The 21,009-nt window shown below is 35.0% G+C and overlaps 1 long non-coding RNA gene across 4 annotated transcripts in view; it reads left to right on the top strand.

Moving 5' to 3' along the window:
• Positions 1–21,009, top strand: part of LOC136833324 (uncharacterized) — a 390,301-nt gene that overhangs the window by 363,779 nt on the left and 5,513 nt on the right. Inside the window, exons 1-5 of one of the 4 annotated variants that reach the window (XR_010851425.1) lie at positions 13,714–13,805; positions 15,420–15,518; positions 15,760–15,895; positions 16,238–16,315; positions 17,079–17,263. This is a non-coding gene — a long non-coding RNA (uncharacterized lncRNA). Of the gene's footprint in view, positions 1–13,713; positions 13,806–15,406; positions 15,519–15,759; positions 15,896–16,237; positions 16,316–17,078; positions 17,264–21,009 lie in introns of those variants that run through there. The other 3 variants (XR_010851426.1, XR_010851424.1, XR_010851427.1) reach the window with 3 other exon arrangements.

Genomic DNA, 21,009 nt, shown 5'->3' with positions numbered 1-21,009 from the left:
ACTGAAATCGGTAGTGCTCGATTTACGTACGCAGTGACAGTCACTACTTTTTTCCCTTTACTGAGAGACTCAGGAATTCTCCTCTTATTTTGGTGTTTCCTAACTTCTTGAACATTCCTTCCTCTTTGGTACCAGGAGGTCTAGTATCATTTCTTCCTTCCTTTCTCCATTCCCTGTCTTCTTTGGACCTGTGATAGCGATGTTTTAGGGTCAAGACAGGGCATGGGACTCAACAACCTCATCCCAAGAGACTTATGATAACCGGATAGCTATGCCTTTTTGGCTACCTTCAAAAGGAGGATAGTTATATATATATATATATATATATATATATATATATATATATATATATATATATATATATATATATATATATATATATATATATACAATATATATACATACATACATACATACATATATGACTATTTATCACATCACCGTGATTCATATACAATCAGAAAGCTACAAACGTCCTTTAATATCCAATTCACTCTACCTCAGAAATACATATATATGTGTCTGTGCGTGTGTGTCTGAACATACAGCAAGCTTAATCTTCAACAAAAAAAGACGCCCAGAGAGTATGAGACATTAGAGAATTTAAGAGGTCATTGTGAGTATCAGCATCAGTGCTTCGTCCTAAATGTCTCCTGAAATACAATTGAACGACTTAATCTGCTATTTTCTATCGCTTTTCTCTTAATAGTGTTTATGGATTTTTTCATGAGTTCTTCACTAGCCTTTACCCTTCCACGTTTCAGTCTCTTGTACTTCAAATATAAGTTAGGTCATATATTATGATGCATCGGATTTATAATTACCGGCATTCGAGTCTCGTTGAAACACAGGCATAAATAAACCAGGTGAACCAACAAGGCCTGCCTGTTGCAGAATGATTCGACTTTGACGTGGAAGTCACATTTGAATTTCAAGCTATTTATTTTTATATTCCGAAACCGAAAATGAAACTTTCGTGTGAATTTTGTGAAGGTTGCTTTCCGCGTCGCTTTGATTCGAAAGGACGTTTGACTGATATTCATTATGATGACATTTAGTGATTGGAGACGCTGTCAACACGGCTGTAGATGAGTGGCATATACGATGCCAAATTTAGATGTATCTGAACCAGGCCCTGCCAATGTAATTGTTCCGCTTACGGGTCAGCGTTGCAGTTGTTTGTTTAATCTTTATTTAGGTTGAGCTTACACACACACACACCCACACACACACACACACACACACACACACACACACACACACACACACACATATATATATATGTATATATATATATATATATATATATATATATATATATATATATATATAATTTCTGTGCCTTTACATGTGCAAACGCCTCATGAAATAAATTACTATGGCTTTTGATGTGTTTTGTGGACCTCCTGCACATGCCTTTATATATATATATATATATATATATATATATATATATATATATATATATATATATATATATATATATATATATATATATATATATATATATATATATATATATATACACATACATACATACATATACCAGTATATGTGTGTAAAGATACCCATACTCGCTGAAACAGATATCCACATGCTTCTAACCTCACCGAAGAAAAATTTCATTTTAAATAGGCTATCAGTCCCTCAGATATTGCACCCTCACCGGCGGCATATCAAAGGATGCGGTGGACGGCACCGTCGTCCCCACATCATCGTGGTCTCGTTCCGCTATTACCGGAGGGTTTATTCAGCAAGATGAGGTCAAATCGAATTAGGGGTCGGGTTCCTGCAGCCGTCTTCCGGTAGTGATAAGATGACGCTGACGTGGGTTTCAGATTCGTCCTGTCTTTGAGCAGGCTTCAATTTCCCCAGCGATGGCGGGAGGAGCTCTGTTCTGTGATTTCATTCGGGTCGCTCTTGAAAGTTGCTGACAGCTTCTGTCTGTTATTTCCCCAGTTTTTTTATTTATTTATTTTTTTTTTTTTTAGTTTTTTATATACTATGTACATAAATGCGTTACTTCATAAATGTAGACACACCCTATGTACGTAGGTGTAGATTATATGTGTATTTCATAAATATGTTACTTCATAAATGTAGACACATCCTATGTACCTAAGTATATATAAATTATGAATGCATTTCATAAATACGTTACTTAATAAATGTAGACACATCCTATCACATAAGTAGACTATAGATCACAAATGCATTTCACCATGCATCTGTTTCCCTTGTAGAGGGGTTCGGACCAAAAGGTTTTATCCTTTTAATTATTGATATTGCTTTTTGGAGGAGGTTGCTAACCCCAAAACATCCTTGGGTCGACTGGTAGGGGGGCAGATCAAACCAAAGGCCTTGCGATGATGTGTATGACGTATGTCATCCTCTTGTCTGTCTGTCTGTGTGGCTGGCTGTCTTTTTGTGTGTATGTCTGTCTGTCTGTCTGTTTGTCAGTCAATCAGTCTGCCTGTCTGCCTGCATAGGAGACAGTTATTGTAATTTTAGCTGCAAGAACTTATCACAGGGGAACATCTCTGAATAAATAACCCGCCCATATACATCAAGATCCCATGGGGGAACATTACCTCCATTGTTCCCTGCACCAGAGGAAGAAATCACTTGTTCAGGCAATTAAACCCCCACAATAACATCGACCATTCCATTCGTGAAGACGAAGACAACTCAATGGTCTCACGGTCATTAGGGAAGCGGATATGTTGAATTAATGTCCATTTAAATTAGTTGTTGTTTATGAGATGCTCAGTCTCTGCTGGAATCCCTTACAGGGTTGCTCTCGTGTTACGCAGATAATATATATATATATATATATATATATATATATATATATATATATATATATATATATATATATATATATATATATATATATATATATATATATATTGTTCTGTAGGCTTCAAACATTGAGGTAGGTTTGATCATAAGCTTAGTAGATTTATGGATTAAAGGGTTAAGAGATAGAAAAAGTTATTATTATCATCATTTCTTTTAATATCAGTCTTTATTAACAGCAGATTGAAGCCAACAAGAATTTAAAAGTAAAAGAAAGATAAGTGTTCATAATTTTTCATATAGTCATTATGATATAAGTATTAATACGTTAATATTCCTGAAACTTATTTACTTACAATACCTTTCTAGCCTCGGCAATGTAACGACTTGAGATTAAAAGCTTAAACAGCTTTGCCAGAAAAAAATAAAATCACGGAAAAAATATGTATACTGTATATAATGCGTTACTGATCGCGAGATGAAAAACAGTATCATTAGTTTACATCCATGTTTTCATGTTTGCCCTTCAACAACGTTTTTACCACTCTCCGCAACGGATTATTTAATTACGGATTATGAATGCAGTGAGGGTTTCAGCTTATATAAATACTCAGAAATCGGAAAGGTGCTTACTTCAAATATTTTGCGAGTATGATATTGACAAGAAATATTTCAAAGTTTTATGAATATGAATTTTCATGAACCTAAAAAAAATGTAAATTGATTTAGGGAGACACTCTTGATCGAAAAAAGTATCATTCAAGGGATTCTTAAGGAGAGTCTTGAATTGAAGAGAAACAAAGGTTTTAACTTGAAGGATGTTCTTGAATGAAAGACTTAAAAATTCAAGAGTTTTTCCATTAAAAAGAATCTTCTTTAATGGGAAAAAAAAAAATTTATGAAAATATGAATTTTTCGGTTGGTGAGGATGTTCTTGAACGAAAAGCGAAAATAAAAATCCAAGATTTCTTTGAAGGGATCTTTATTTGAACAAAAGAAAAAAAATGGAAAAACAAAGAGCATACGTGATGTGAGGTTTAGGCGAGGCTTGCTTCACCAGGGAGCTCCCAAGGAAATGAGATGCTAATATCTGAGAATATTGAAAAATACAAGTGTTGAGCAAGTCCCTTCATGAATAAAATGCACTTACTATCACTCAGATAATTCTGTTAGCACACTCTTATCTCCAGGAAAGGAAAAGCCGCTTATTTACGCTCTCCTATAAAATTCAAAATGCGATAAAAGGTGTCGGTATTTCTTAAGACGCCATTTGTATGGAAATCTAGGGGACATAAATGACAGAAATAAACTTAAAAACCCGCGAATGTGATAATAAATTTACAAGAAATATTCATAAGATTCCATTTTCACGTAAGAGAACTTAAAGGACTTGGGTTATTGATGACAGGACAGGCGAGGGTTCTAAGATGTAATACATTGGTGTATTTGCAGAAAAATAGGTGTATGTGCGTGCTTGTTTGTTGATATGTATGTACAATATGTATGTATATATGTATATGTATATATATGTGTGTATGTATGTCTGTATGTATATATGTATGTGTGTATGTGCGTGCGAGAGATGAAAAAGAATCTGTATACTTATTTATCCATCAGGTCATTACATTCATTTATTTTTGTAAAAGCATTTTTTTTTTCAATTATTATTTCGCCAAACTCTAAATAAAATTGCAAAGACCGAATAAAATGCTGTTATGTTATCAAGTTCCACTGTCAAATACATTATGTCGGATATGCAAAGGTAAAAGGGCTCCTTCAAAGCATTTTAATTCTGTGAACCATAAACCCTTAAGTTTTTTTTTTAATTTTGCTCTATCCTCAAAACTACATTAACACAAGACATCTAATGACAGTTCCTAATATAAAATCTTGATTGCAAGACGAGTAATGCAAATTCTAGCAGCCAAATTTTGTTCCCTGGTAGTACAAAGTGTACCCTACTAATTGAACTCCCTTTATAACGCAGTCTATTGAGTAACATGACGTGGAAATGCTGATAGTATATGCAGCAGCAGGAGCATATGCAGCACATAAGGCAACAGCAGCAGGTTTGAATATTCTACCTATGGAAATTCTTTCAGAGAAATGTAAGTGGGATTATACAAAAATATTCGGTTTACATTGAACTTTCCAAAGACAATTTTTGCAACTCAGTTTTTTCCTGATGTAAGCTTTCTTACAAGCTACAAATTATGTCCCATTTTACACATTTTCATTTATTTCCAGAAATTTGCTAGATTTTTAATGGTATCATATGAAGGACCGGCTTGCTTTAAATGGCACTGCGGAACATCGCAGTTCACAAGCAACTGAATCTTAAATGTGATATCATTCGAGTTAATCACCATCCTCGACTGCCTGTCCTCTGTTGTTCCATCTGTGTTCTCCAACCCGACCTCCGTCTGACACCTCACCTGTCAGTGTGCTTCCAACAAGCATTTTTCCTCGCAAGGGCATTTCCTCTTTAATACTTCCTCCGCTTTCACCTTCCAAAACATCTTTCCCGAAAAATGCCTGATGAAATTTTCTCCAAACCACTCAACAACCTTAATCTTATTCTCTTCCACTCTCTCTTTCCCTTTTCTTATGTCTTCTTTTCCACTGGTTCCCAAAGTTTGTAATTACGTTTCAAGCAGCGCCTCCTTCAGTCAAATTCTTTTTTTTATTGTTATATTGCTTCACGCGAAGACTTCAAGTACATTCCCACTGCAGCTAAATTTTGGCCCATCTTCGAAATGAACAGGAATTACTGTACAGGGAGGCATTGAGAGTCTCAGTTTTCTTGCGTTAACTTGTACCTTAGCTAACGTGCATGCTTCTCCATTTATGCTATAACAGAATCCTTCTACCTGACATTACAAAACATTTAAATTACCTCTTCTTTGTCCACTACTATAGTAGCAACCTTTTACTTATAACCTGGTCAAAATGAGGTTTCAAGTACCTAATGTTGAGTTTTATAAAAATATGGAATAAGAATGCCATAATCTTTTCTTTTCTGGACCAGTTCATAATCCGTTAGGATTCTTCATCCAATGTAACTGAGGTTAAGTACTTATTAACATTTTTTGTTCTACATTCCTATCTTCCATAACCTGTGTCTAGCATCGCTCACTGTTCTGGTATATCAGTCCTCTATTCCATATTCACGTCTCCCCCATCAAACCCTTACCAATCTTGCTACCAGACATCAGAATTACTTCATATTCCTTGCGTTTGGATCTAAGGCTTTCTAGTGACAAGCGTATTCAAAAAGTGTGAAGTTAGAGAGGCCATTGTGGCTGTTACCATTACATACGTATCTGGTAAAAAGCGACCGGTAGATTCTATACATACCTTCCCGTGTACGCTACCTTTGTTATTTACCTACAACACTTTCCCTTGTTTACAAAAACATTGCCATGCCCCTAAATATCTTATAGCGCACTGTATCACCTTTCTCCATAAGTTGGGTAATAATAACTCTATTTACCTGTCTGCAATGCATGTTAGATATAGTTTACATAGGCTTGTCAAGCACTCGATCTTACTCTTACCTACCTGCAGTGCCTCACCTTTCCACTTGGAATCCCATTAACTGTGCCTATTACCCTTTTTTTTTTCTTTCGTTCATCAATTACTCCCACAAAAAAAAACCATCTACATTTACCCCTTCACCGATTCCATCTTCCAGTTCTACCTCTCTTCTGCAGCTGAACGTTTTACTCTCTACAACGTTTCAGAACATTCACTCCAACGACACAAGAGTATATGTATTCTCTTCCAGCAGCGTCTCTTCTTTTACAGCTTTTATTCTCTGATCCATTTGCTGAATACCCATTTTCTCTTCTGTTTCCCTTCCGTAAATCGTTTTTTTTTTTTTTTTTTTTTTTTTAATTCTTGTCCATTTCTCCCCCGAATATATACTCAGCGTTTGCGCTTTTTCTCTCTCTCGTTTTTTCCATTAACACTGCTGCTCATCCTTTTATATTCCGGAGTTCCCCAGCATGGCTCTTTCTTCCGTTCTGCAAGTGCAGTTGAAAGATTTTTATTTTGTACTTCGGAGTACTTCTCTTTTCACTTCTCTTGTTTCTCCTTCCTGGACACGACAGATAGACAGAAAGATATATAGATAGATAGATGGATGGATATGTATGTAAGTATAAGCCTACCTACTTTTCTTTTCTTAATTCATTTCAGTTTTAACATAATTTCCCGTCATTAACGAGTAAAAACCTTTTGTACAGAAACGCTTAAGGGATGTTTGGAAATTAATTTGTCGTGATACAGAAAATATCAATGTTTTCTGTAACTCTGAAATATTATATCATGTGGCACTGTAATATTACAAATAAAATTATTACACCATTGTGTACTGGACCTTTCAATGGAAAACTTTTCGTAAAGTTGAACTACTGCGTATAGATTTCTGGTAATGATATGTATTCAGCATTCAGTGAATAGAAGAAAATTAACTTCAAGAGAAAGACATGAGAATATTTCTCGAAAATGGAGGGGAGGTTTTAAATATTTAAACGGGCTTACCCAATGTCTCTGCTCTAACAGAGAGAGCAATTTATATATACATACACACATATGTATATATATATGTGTGTGTATATCTATACATGTATATCTATCTGTATGTATGTATATATGTATATATATATATATATATATATATATATATATATATATATATATATATATGTATATATAGACACCAATGACAATCAGATTCTTACTCCTGTAGTTGTATGGGAAATAATAGTATATCCGCTGCTCTGTGTGGTGAAAGATTCGGCAAAGGTTGAAGCGTGTGATTGCAGACCCATCGTGCATTTGTTTACAGATAGCAAAATATGTAAACGTACTATGTATCTTGGATTTTTAATATGCAGTGAGATGGCAAGGAATGTACATATACTAGCTGATTTGCTTAATGAGAGAAAAATGGATGTTTTCACCATGAGTGAGAGAAAGGTAAAAGGACAATGTGTGTGCAGGAATGGGATAAAAAAATTATTTCTTGGGTAGCTCAAAGGAGTAGAGACAAAGAAAGCATTACGCTTTTGGTGCCAGGCATGCTATGGGAATGGGTTGGAGAATACAATTACAATACAGTACTTTGAGGATTGTTAGGTCAGGTTGAGCATGGCAAGAGAGAAGGTTGCAACAGCGAATGTGTGTCAGCCAGGACTGTCAGAGAATGAGAGTGAGAGAGTCTTTTTTTTGGGGGGGAGAGTTTAAATTTATGCCAAGCTGGGTTTGGAGTGCTAGGTGATTTAGATGCAAAGTTATGTGACAGAGAAAGAGAAGACTGTTGGCAGATATAGAGTTCATGGAGCAAGTGAAAACTGGGAGAGTCTTGTGGCAGTGCTTTTGAAAAGATGTTTGATTTTTGGAAAAGCATGGTTTCTAATGAAAAGCATGCACAAGCACACTCTGGAAAGAAAAAATGGTAAGAAGAAGTTTTTGTTTGATTATGTATTAGTTCAGCGTGCTTGGAGGAGCTAGCTTGCTTGTGTAGTACTGAGAAGAGGAGTGGCTGGAGGTATATCTGATCATCATTTGGTTGAGACAAGAGTTAAGAGATGGATGTTCAAGTTGGCGAGGAGTAAAGGGCGTAAATATACTTCTAAATCCAATTAAGGTAAGTGAGTTTGATAAGGTGGAAGTAGAGAGAGCGTGTTGGAGGAAATGGCTGGAAAATGGGCCATTTGAAGGTGTATATGTGTGGACTATAAAATTGTAAGAGAGGTTATGGAGTTAGCAGGAGTTGTGCGTGGGTTTAGGAAGGTGGAAATAGGTAAGCAAAATAGGAAGTTGTGGGATGAGGAAATGAGAAGCTTAGTGAAGGATAAATAGAGATTATTGTAGGTACAACTGCAAGAAAAAAAAAAAGGAGAATGGTGCGTATAAGTAAAGAGAATGGATAAGAGGATTAGGGTGCGGCTGAGAACGAAAAAAGCATATAATAAAAGAAAGTGGGGGAGGGGGGATGCGAGTAAAGGATTCAGGGAGAATAGGAAGTGGTTCAACAAGTACTCAAATGCAGAGAGAAAAGTAAATGAGATGGCTTTCAAAGTAAGAGATGCAAACGAAGGGCTGCTGTTCGGAAACATTGTAATCCAAGGTCAGTGGGGTGAGCATTTTGAGTATTTGTTAAGTGAGAAAGACAGACATGAAGTAGTATTGAAAGATGCAAGAGTGTGAGGGGTTGAGGTCGGTGGGAATGTCTATTGAAGGTGTGGCAGAGGAAATAAAAATTAAGAGGTTTAAAATAGAGACACCAGTCGATGGGGTTACAAGTTAGTTGTTGCAGTAGAAAGGTCGAAGAGAGGATAGTGCCTGTCCAGCGTGTGTAAGGTATGTATAGATGAGGGAAAGGCTCCGAAGAAATAGCTAAGAGGAATAACTTTTCCTTTTTATTTGGATGAGGGTGATTGAGGATGTTGTAAGAATTATACAGGCAGAATTTTGTGTAGTATACCAAGGAAGATATTGTGATTGAAGCGATGAGACAGGTGACAGAAAGCCTGATAGGTTATGGGCAGTGTAAATTAAGACAGACTAAAGGGCGTTTTCTTTAAGTGTTTGTATGGGAACGGCTATGCATGAGGTTTAAAGTAAAGTGAAAAAAAAAGCTTTCTGAGGCATATGGAAACTAGAGAAAAATTAGAGAAAGCTAATAATAGAACTGATAGAGAAGTAATGTGCAAGGTTTACATCGTATGGTGAATCGTAGATTGCAAAAAAAATATTTTATGATGGGAGTGAAACATGTTAGTTTGTATGACAGAGAGTTACTGGTTTTATGTAAAATGGAGTTGAAACAAGGGTGTCCGTGTCTCTGGGTTTGTTCACTATCTTCATGGATGGAGTGATGGACGAGTTCAGAAAAGAACAAAGTAGTGTGATAAAAAGATGAATGTAGTGTGGAATCCTGATGCTTGCAGACAATACAGTTCTGACTGGTAACAGAGAAGAGAAACTGCAAAGACTGATAAAGAGTTTGAGTAAATTATATGTATGTATGTATGTATATATTAGGCATGTGTATATATATAGACATATACATACATATATACAGGAAGTTTACATGCATACAACCATACACAACCACAAGTGACAGTAATGCACACACACAGCATACACACACACACTATATCCAGCTATATATATATATATGTATATATATATATATATATATATATATATATATATATATATATATATATATATATATATATATAGTTTGTGCGTGTGTATGTAATAAATGCATTACTAATGTCACATGTTTTATGGTTGAATACATGTCAAAGCTATCTATGCTACTAAACGCATTTACATAAATGTAAATGCATTTATATTTGTGATCGTTCGAGCGCAAGTATACATCTTTTATACATTTGCATTCTCACATCAAACAGGGTGCAGCGTTTGAGACAGGTACATTTAGCATGGAAATTTATGCCTCATTATGCCAGCAAAAAAGCAGGTGACAGTTAATGATTAATTATTTCATAATGCCATTGCGAGTCAAACATCACTAACATGATAATTCAGCGCACTTTAATTCTCTGCCCTGATGCCCTTCGAAAAGTGTGTCGGATAGGCTGCATTTGAATGTTCGCGTAAAAACGCCATTTCCGTATTTGCTCAAATTGCCGTGAATCGCGATCGTAAATGAAGCGAACTTGACACTCGATGCGAGGGAAGTGAAATATGAGCTGGAATCAGATTGGTATGTCGTTAATTTAGTCTTATTTTGATTTGGAAAAAAAAAGGATCAAGCTTTTTAACTGATAGTCTCGCCAGTCTAAACTGTTCCACTTTTGCGTATCGTTGTTTAGTTATTCCACTATCAATATAAGTACAAATAAGGTATTTCATGCCGTTCGATCCGCAAGTATACAGTAATGTCATAGCGTACATCTGGAGCTGCAGTGACGTCACAGAATGAATTCGAACCACATCTGACTGAAGAATGTCAGGCGCAACCTAGATGAATCCCAAAGCCGATTATGGTTCATTTGCAACATGAATAAAGACTTCAAAACGCTTCTCATCATGTTTAATTCATTGGCTTATAGTCTCGGAATTTTTCCGAGTCACTACTTTTGTCCAGAGACTAAACGCAGAAGAAAATGTAGCATTACATTAATGTACCCAGATTCATATTATTGTAATTAAAAAGAAGCTTATGCACTATGATTTTATGAATGAAATCGTCATGTGTATGTACTATATGTATATACATATGACGATTTCATTCGTAAAATCACACTGCATTTTTTATCTCTCTCTCTCTCTCTCTCTCTCTCTCTCTCTCTCTCTCTCTCTCTCTCTCTCTCTCTCTCTCTCACACATATACTGTATATACTATATATATATATATATATATATATATATATATATATATATATATATGTATATATATATATATATATATATATGTGTGTGTGTGTGTGTGTGTGTGTGTGTGTGTGTGTGTGTGTGTGTGTGTGTAGAGAGAGAGAGAGAGTGTGTGAGAAAGAGTAGTAGAGAGAGAGAGAGAGAGAGAGAGAGAGAGAGAGAGAGAGAGAGAGATAGATAAAAAATATATTCCCTCTTTAGCCAATCAAATGTGCATATCTTTGTGCATCCATGCAATTAAATGGATATAAATGCAATTACGTGTTTGCACATGCATAAAATAAATATTTATTTCCATCCAAACGAAGCCTGTCCCAAGATCCTGAAGAAAGCTGGGAACAGACGGGGTCATCGTCCGTCTATTTTAAGAGGAATTGGAATACTCATCTGGTATTCCTCCCTCCTATTTCATTATGCCTGTAGGAATCCGTATGTATTCTCACCCCAGAGACTACGAAGGTTTACTAAGCCTCGTGGCTTAATTTCCTCAGTACTCTGTTTTAGAGATGCGAGGGGAATTTTGATAGAGTAACTCTGATGCATAATACAGTCTCGGAGTTCACTGTGATGCGAGAGAGAGAGAGAGAGAGAGAGAGAGAGAGAGAGAGAGAGAGAGAGAGAGAGAGAGAGAGAGAGAGTAACGCTGAAGTATGTTACAAAGATTCGGAACTCAGTGCTATGATAGTAATGGAGAGAGAGAGAGGGAGAGAGAGAGAGTTACGTTGAATTATGTTACAGAGTTTCGGAACTCAGTGCTGTGATAGTGATGAGAGAGAGAGAGAGAGAGAGAGAGAGAGAGAGAGAGAGAGAGGAAATGTTGATAGAGTAACGCTGAAGCATGTTACAAATTTTCGGAACTCAGTGCTATGACAGTGATGAGAGAGAGAGAGAGAGAGAGAGAGAGAGAGAGAGAGAGACCATTTTCACTCAAATAAATTGTACTGTCTTTCTGGTATATTTCAACGGGGGACAAAAATTACACAGCATTGACCATGCCGTAGACTGAACATTATGTAGAAAGAGTATATCTGAATAACTGTCCTTCATGCATGCTCTTCATATAAATGGGTGAGAAACACGTAGACTTATTCATTTTCTGCGCTCCAACAGACCTTTACTCACGTTGGGTTATTAAAGAATTAGCGACGGTTATGTTGAAAATGCTTTTAAGGCTCGTAATATCCATCGTTTTAAAGCCAACGTGAGTTTAATCACTGTACTGGGGAAATTGAAAATATTTTTAATTGACATTTATTTGACTTCAAATGCGATTATTTAGCACTGAAAGGGGAAATTTAAGAGATAATGTACACGATTTTTCTAGAGAATACGCCAGTGTTTAAAACATTGTGTCATACACACACACACACTATCATGACACACACACATACACATATATATATATATATATATATATATATATATATATATATATATATATATATATATATATATATATATATATATAGATATTATATATATAGAGGAGAGAGAAGAGAGAGAGAGACAGAGACAGAGACAGAGAGTTATACAGATATATATATATATACGATATATATATATATATATATATATATATATATATATATATATATATATATATATATATATATGATAAATTTTGTCTCACACACACACATGATTTTCATTATAAAATAAATATTAAGTTATCAAGTCCCATTGATTTTGCATTCTCATTCCCTCAGGATGTACGTACACTCAAAGTTAATAACGTGTGACAGTTGCACATGCCCTGATCAGTATTCGAGGCTATGTCTTGCTGAGTTAGATACAGAGGAAACAGACTTATTCATTCACTTACGAAGTGGCGGATGCATTTATCATATGCGACCTCCTTCGAGTGTAATATATTCCCCGAGTTGAAGTGAAATTCATTAGTCAGGAGAGAGATGTTGCTTACCATTTATATATATATATTATATATATATATATATATATATATATATATATATATATATATATATATATATATATATATATATATATATATATATATGTATATATATATACACACACATATATATACATATGTGTGTATGTATGTTTGTGTGTATTCATGAACTTCTTATGACAGAATTTATATCACAATATAATTTCTTTCGTTGTGAGAATCCTTAAGTTTAATGGCGTGTTTCCTTGTATAATCTGACGTCACACACAAAACCAATTTTTCTTAGCTTCCCATCTGTTTAAATTAACACTAATCGGAAATAAATCTAACTTTTAATATGTGGTGTTTAGCATAGCCCTTTCATAAATGCCACACACTTGTAAAAATCTATTCTATTCAAGGGGGCCATTTCCCAAAAAACATATTAGCGAAAAGGAGAATTATTGTGGTTGCTCTCTATATTTTATAGTCATAAATGACTCTACCTGCTATAAAAAGACACTAAAACAAAAAAAAATTGTTAACTCCCTTATTTCTGAGTCCTTGGATTTGCTTGGAAACCCAAACCCTCCCCCCACTTTTCATCCATTTTACTAGAAGACTACAAAAGTGTAGGATGTGTCAGTGATGTTCTGCTGTTAAATTTTTACCGATTTTGCATCATTTCTTTTTCAAAGTGAGTAAGCTTCTGTAGTCTCGAAATATATTAAATTAGTCATGGATGAAAATAGGATTTTGGGGTTATTGTGGAAATGTGAATTTTAATTTGTCATTCAAATAATTTCATCTGTAAGGACTTTATTGCTAGTGTTAGAATACCCGAGATTATATCTGCACTTTTGATTTCAAGGCCTTGGCGCAGTGTGTACATTATGAACTTTATGTACTTCATCTAAAATCATTTAACTCTTGATTCATCGTTGCGTATAACTAGCTTTCTTGTATTTGAACAAAAGGGTCCACACCTGATGGCTGGGCGAGGGCTGAGGGCCTCCCAAACGCGAACACTCAAGAGTGATTGGCTCTAGTTTTTTGGGCACAACAGCCAAAGTTGGAGTATAAAATGTTAGTTCTAATAGTGGCATTTCTTGGTTTTCAATTTTTTTTTTTTTTTATTTTTATGCTCCTGAGTAACTTAAATTGTTGATATTTTCCAACGTTCTTGGGTAACTGACAGGTTCTACTTCTGCGCAGCTGTCCGATATAGGATTTCGTTACCGGAACCTGAGAAATTTCCCCACTACCATCAAAAAAATACTGTATAACATTAATTAAATTCTCATGAAACATACAAAAAGTATCGAAAGGTCGTTGGGTAAATACAGGACGGCGCGGCGGAGGTTTCGTAGGCAAGCAACAACATAATGTATGGGCTCTGGTAGTAAGCTGTGGGTTTTCTAGGAATAGATTCAATAAGTTTGGCATTTTTTGTGAACATTTATCAGTAAAGCATAAGGGAACATAAATGAACGAGCGTATCAGTGGTTTTTACATATAACTATCAGGTAAATTTTAACTTATTCTTAACTCGTAGTTAGCTTGCAATATGCTTTTTCAACATGCAATGAAGATGGGAAGTGCTAGTCATAACCAAAGACAAGCTGGGTATTTGAAGTAATTTTGAGTCTGCTAAATTTTGTTTGCAGGTTGCTGCGTAGCCATTGCGTATGAAGTCTTGTAAGAATGTCTGATAATTGTGGCCATACTTCATGTGATTCCGAAGTCTGAACTAACCTTATAAGATTTTCGAAGTTAGCATAGTTGTTGAAAGCAAGCTGAAACGGAAGTACTGCGTTGCAACTGATGGCAATCATGATCCAAAATAAGTGTCAGTTTAAGTACAGAGATTTGGGAATTTAGTATTTCATCTGGCGTTTAGATTAAATGAAGGGTTTTATACTAGTAGCTTGTGATTTAGGATTAGCATAATTTACCATTAGTATGCATATTTGCAGACTTTATGCGGAGAAGAGAGAATGAATTTGTGATCCGAATCGGCTACTGTAGCCTAACACCAGGTGCTATCATAAGGGTAGTTTATACTTTGAGGAAATTAATATTCACATAAAAATCAATTTAATGACTGTATCGCATGATTGTAGTGACATGAAATATTTGCCGCTTTAGTAAGAACACAAAACTGAGCAAAGTACAAGCTCAAGAACTTTAATCAGATCAGTAATAACCTTAATCAGATCAGCAATAACTTTAATCAAATCAGTAATCACGCATCTGGTAGGCACTGATTTACCTTTTCAGGCGAGGCATTAAGTTAACTTTCCTTTTACAGGTGACCTAAAGATGACCTAAGATGGAGCATTACCAACCTATCGAGATATAATATACACGAAGCAGTGGAGATAAGGACAGTCTCCTGAAAGTTAAATTGGTAGGTTGATCATAACTATTTTTATTCAAGTTTTCATCGCCCAGATAATAAAGATTTTTAATTCTGGAATCTTTGATAAGACTGGTGTATAAAAACTGACCATGAGAAAGTAATTTCAGTGGGCCACAAATTACTGCTAAAGTTCAATTTTTTGGGGCACGGCTGTAATTTGTAGTTTACAACAAAAACACAGGTAATACGCACTGATGGAAGCTTTAACATGAAATTCGATTTGTTACAGGTGCCTGTAGCTTTGGAAGAACTTTTCGGTAACTGCAAATAGTAGTCGACGGGTAACTGCAATTTAGACCAAGACATTAAAGTTGACCCGAGGCCATGGAGTGTGAACATTGTAGACCTTACAGGCTGCTTTGAAGGTAAATTAAATAATTACTGAAAATGCTGAGGCTCTAGTACAGTAGTACGGCGGATATTTTTCGACTCTTGGACAGGAAAAGTTAAAGGACTTAGTTGATAAATCATTACTCTGTAAATCTGTTGATTGCTGGTAATGGTAGCGCTGTAAGGAACAGTAGAAGGTAATAGTCATTTGTAAAGGCCATTGCCCGGTAAACGCCTGCTGTAATTTTGCCCAGCCAAGTATTTTAAAGATAAAGCAAATGTGAAATTTATACGTAAACTGGTTTTACGCTTATTTTAACCTTTACTCTATTCAAATAGTTAAACTACTGGTACTAATTGAATGTCTCTCTTTTCAGAGGATCCAGAATCTAAGCCAAAATACTTATACTGTGTTGGACTCAGGAATACAGCATAGGATTTAAAATCATGGATTGGTAAGTTGCTTCTAAATTATGCCTAAAATTTGTGATTTAATGGTGAGTTTCTTAGAAAATCTTTAGATTTTTAAATGTTCATGGGTTGTAGTATAGAAAATTGTGATTGATATTTTCTTTTCCTACTATATTTTGGCCAACATTCAAAATTGTGGTTTTTGCAATTGAATGTTATTTTGCACTAAAATCTGGTCCAACGATTATTTTTTGCTCATAGAAGTAATTAGTGTACCGTGATAGTGAATGGATACGGTTACATATGGATGGATATAGTTAAATCTTAAATAACTCTAACCAAATGCTTTGAAGCTTAAAGTACGATCTTCCGTGGCAGTAATGTCAATAGCTTGATTTAGTTTTCTAAAGCTATTTATTTTCAATAAATATTTGAATAAATTTTCAATAAATCAGGTTTCAATAATAGGGACAATATCATTTGCAAGAATTCGTTTTAGATCTTTTTAATCCAACTTTTTTTTTTAACATATTGCATTTCACGTATACTACGGGTCCTCTCACATGAAACCTGCAGACATGCATCATATAAAAACCAATTCTCTAAGAGGTCCTGAACCTACCCCTAGTTGAAGATTTCCTAAAAGCTGTTTTTATAATTTCGTCTATTTAGTAATTATCTTTAAAGACATTTTATCTTAGTTTTTATTATCAGTAAAGACAGTTGTGTCAAGTTTTCAAATGAAAATGCAAAATTAAGATCCAGCATTTTTCAGTTTTTGGTAATATTCCGATTTATTTCTTACAGGGCTAGAATGATCAGGCCCTGGTACGTGAGCTCGATAAATTTGGAAGGAATTTAGTTCGGAAGTCTGGATCATAAAAAAGTTTTGATTTTCACCCCACAAGGAGCATTAGATGGCTGTAACTTCTGTTAGGTCAGTGCTTTAGGTCAATGCTTTTGTGCTGAAATAAATGAAGTTATCAATAGTATATTAAGTTTTAATGCACCTTTGTCCTTCCGCGTTACATTGTATAACTTTGAGGCCATGAATGAGCGAGTTCGATTTAAAATAAAGGTACTTTTGTTATTGAAAACTTTATTTTCTCTTTAATAATGTAGAAGTGTTTTGTATCTTGGTTAAAGCTGTTGAATTTGGCTGAAGCTGTTTGATAAAAGAAATCATAACTTTCAAAGACTCAGGCACTGCTCGTAAGCGAAAAAATATTGGATAGACAGTGAACCAATCTCTCCAGATATGAAGAAGATAGTTGTAAGGACAAAAGCTCTTAAGATTCATTGCCTTTTCTACTGCCAAATTGGGTAACTTCTCCACTTGTTTTGCAAAAGCAGCAGGGCTATAGTTCAAATCTTAGATGAGCCCCACCTTCTGACATGTCTAGTCGGTGCTAACGAAGGGTCATTAATTTTTGGGAACCTTTGGTCGCGTTGTTGTCGCCCAATCTTAGTCTCGGCACGTAGCCTAAGGGCAGTTTCATTTCCGTAGAATCAAAACTGAATTTAGAATAGTTGAGTAAAAATCGGTGTTGGCAGATATTCTTTCATGGGACCATGAATCTAAAATGAAAGTGCCGATCTTTAAATACACCGGAACAAAGCAGCTTTTGAGTAACTGGTAACTTGCAACAATAAAAATGTCTATGGCCGATAAATGTAGAGATAAAGCCGTATAGTATTGTGGTTTCACATTGCATGTCTGTAGCTTTCGATTTATATGATTTACTTAGATTACAAGTGAATATTCTTGCAAATGTCTCAACTGCTCAAGCAGAATGTCAGCTGTAACTACATTGCATGCTTTGAGACCCAGATAATGCAGCCCTCAGTTTTAAGTGGTTACTAAAGTAAGCACTCAGATCCAATGGAAAATACCCTCAGATGTTGATAAAAGTAACCGTTTTCTATTGTGTGATTATGAAAGATGTTTTTCTTCCTAGGGCATATTCTGCTTTACTCTTTTTTTTTTTTTTTTCTTGCCCCGGTTCGATAGGCTTTTCGATGCTGAATAAGGTTCAAGTTTAAGAATATGGTGGGGAGTCATGTCTTGCAATCTCAACCGTAGAGCAAAATTCGATGACTTGATCAAACGAGGGAAAGTCTCTTACGAGTTCTGACCCTTATTGTATTATATTTTTAAGTATGCACTTGAAGAATTTCAATCTTCCCATTAGGAATGCTAACTGTCCGTTGATAACCTTATATTAGTCTGGTGACAAGCCTTGTAGAGAATGTAGAAGCGATCTACAGAAAAGTAGAATTTCATACTACATCGAACCAGCAAGGTCGTACTTGGTGTCATTTGCTCTCTTGAGGGATGTCAGACAATGAATTGGAAAAGAAATAAAACTATACGGCAGCATCCTTCAAGTCCCGCAGACAAGTAATGAAATGGGTTCTAGTAAACATAAGGTGAAAGGTGAACCATGAAATAAGAGTAAGGAGCCCTGGTATTGAAAAACAGAACTCACGAAATATTGACTATTTTTCAGTAACAATACACTCAGTGGTTAATACAGAAAAATTATGGTAATTAACATGCACCGTAGCTTTTAAATTGCCTTGTCAAGTGGCGAAATATTCAGGTGGGCAATAACTAGCTCCAATGAAGTTAACATTATGCGAACTAAACTCATCTAATAAAGTGCAAACAGAGTTTTACAGTAAAAATAGACTTTTAAGCCAATGGTCAACTATTTAGGGTCGTAGCAAACCAAGATGTCAGCTGTGTGCAAAACAACCGTATAGTGTAACAAGTTTGAATCATTGAAAGAACTGGAGGCTAAAGTTATCGGGACTGGAAGACGATTGGTTTTGATAACCTATCCAAAAAAAATTTCATAATGGGAACTAGCCAAAGGCTTGGAAGCAAGAACGAATAGTAATGAAGACAGTAAGTCTTCAAATAAATAAATCTTTAGCTGAGAAAAATGACACAGCAACTTCGATTGCAACGAATTCAGGAAAAGCACTGTGAAGGTGATGTTTAACATTTAAATAAATTATATGCAGCCAATGGTCTGATCTACACCGAAAACAAAATACAGATTTACCAATAAAAAATGCCTTTTTATAGTCGGGTAGATTGACATCGATTTGATAAAGGTTCTAGATTTAAATGGTTTTTTAAAGGACCAAATAACAAAAATGAAGCTTTATAAAAAAAATAAATTCTTGATGCCCGGATATAAGAATACCGTAAATTGAATATGAATATATAGAATTTGGGCCAAAGGCCAAGCACTGGTACCTATGACGTCATTCAGCGCTGAAACGGAAATTGACGGTAAAAGGTTTGAAAGGTGTAACAGGAGGAAAACCTCGCAGTTGCAGTATGAATCAATTGCTTGGAGAAGGTGAGAAGTAAGATGGAAGATAAAGAATATGAAAGGAGGTACAATAAAAGGAACGAAAGGGGTTGCAGCTAGGGGCCGAAGGAATACCGTGACTGTTCATATACGAATATTTTTTGTTGAATGAAATTTATAGTTTTGATATATTGCGAGGTATTTTACATTTCATTTTACAGCATTTTTCTTATGCTGTTATGTGCTTTACTTGTGTTCTTGAGTTATATGTTTATTATAAAATACTTTGATAAATGCCAGTAAACATAAACATGAAATTTTGTCATTACCCGTTTGTATACCGGCCTTTTGAACACTTAAAACCTCTCCAGTCATTATGTAAAGTCTAAGCTGGTTATTGTATAACATGTTTTATCATAGGGCAAACAGTCTGATTAAATCGAGAGGATTACACAAAAATTTTTCTCCACAATGTTAATGTTTATTAAATCAGCACATTTAAATTTGTTTAAATCAGGACATTCCATTTCAATATTTGTCCTATTTATTTCCATATGAAATACGTTTTTTTTTAGACTGAGAAGTCTTGATTCATTTCGGTATTCCTATCATATCATTGTTCTTAAAAATTAAGTTTTAAAGCGTCTTTTTTCTTTTAAAAACGCAAATGTGTTTAAATTAAAATATACGTCAATTTTAAGTCAATTTGTCCAATAATAAACGTAAAGGCTCTTTTTTTCTCCAGAACATTGTCAGGACATTATTACTCCCATATCGCACCTCTTTGAAAGACCGAGGGTGCGTAAACGCAAGTATATATATATTCTCGTGGCACAACCAAAATGTATAGATAAAGAAACCCGTAAAAAAACACCAAGATTCGTAAAAATATGAATGTTACACTAATTAATAATGGTAACGAGGTGGACGGATTACACCACAGTCTTCAAGTAAGTTTGTACTAATGTTTAAGGCAATTCATGAAACGTAAATATGGCATCACTCTCAAACGTAACATTTGTCGTGACATTTGAAAACTTATCAAAGATCCCAGTAAGACTGACGAAAGTATTCGTGACATATAGTCTTTTAAAATGCCATAATCGTCGAGAATTTGAAAAGTTAACTTATGCCGCTTTCTGCGACCTTCAGAACGTACATAAACTTTAAAGTACAACATTCAAAATGCCTTGTAAATGATATTTCAGATCCAGGTGCCTTCGTTTACAAAACGAAGGATCCTCAAAGGTGTTATACTTGCCATTCACTTATAAATACGAAAAAGTTATCCCACAGTGAATTGTTTCAAGTAGCATATTACTCATGATGGCAGTCAGCGGCATTACATATCAGATATCATGAACTGGAAATATTAAATATGGAAGATGTTGTCATTTATAATGTCCCGAACC

This window comes from Macrobrachium rosenbergii, chromosome 51 (assembly GCF_040412425.1).
Source record: "Macrobrachium rosenbergii isolate ZJJX-2024 chromosome 51, ASM4041242v1, whole genome shotgun sequence".
Taxonomy (NCBI): domain Eukaryota; kingdom Metazoa; phylum Arthropoda; class Malacostraca; order Decapoda; family Palaemonidae; genus Macrobrachium; species Macrobrachium rosenbergii.
This window is presented reverse-complemented; position numbering and strand designations above follow the sequence as displayed.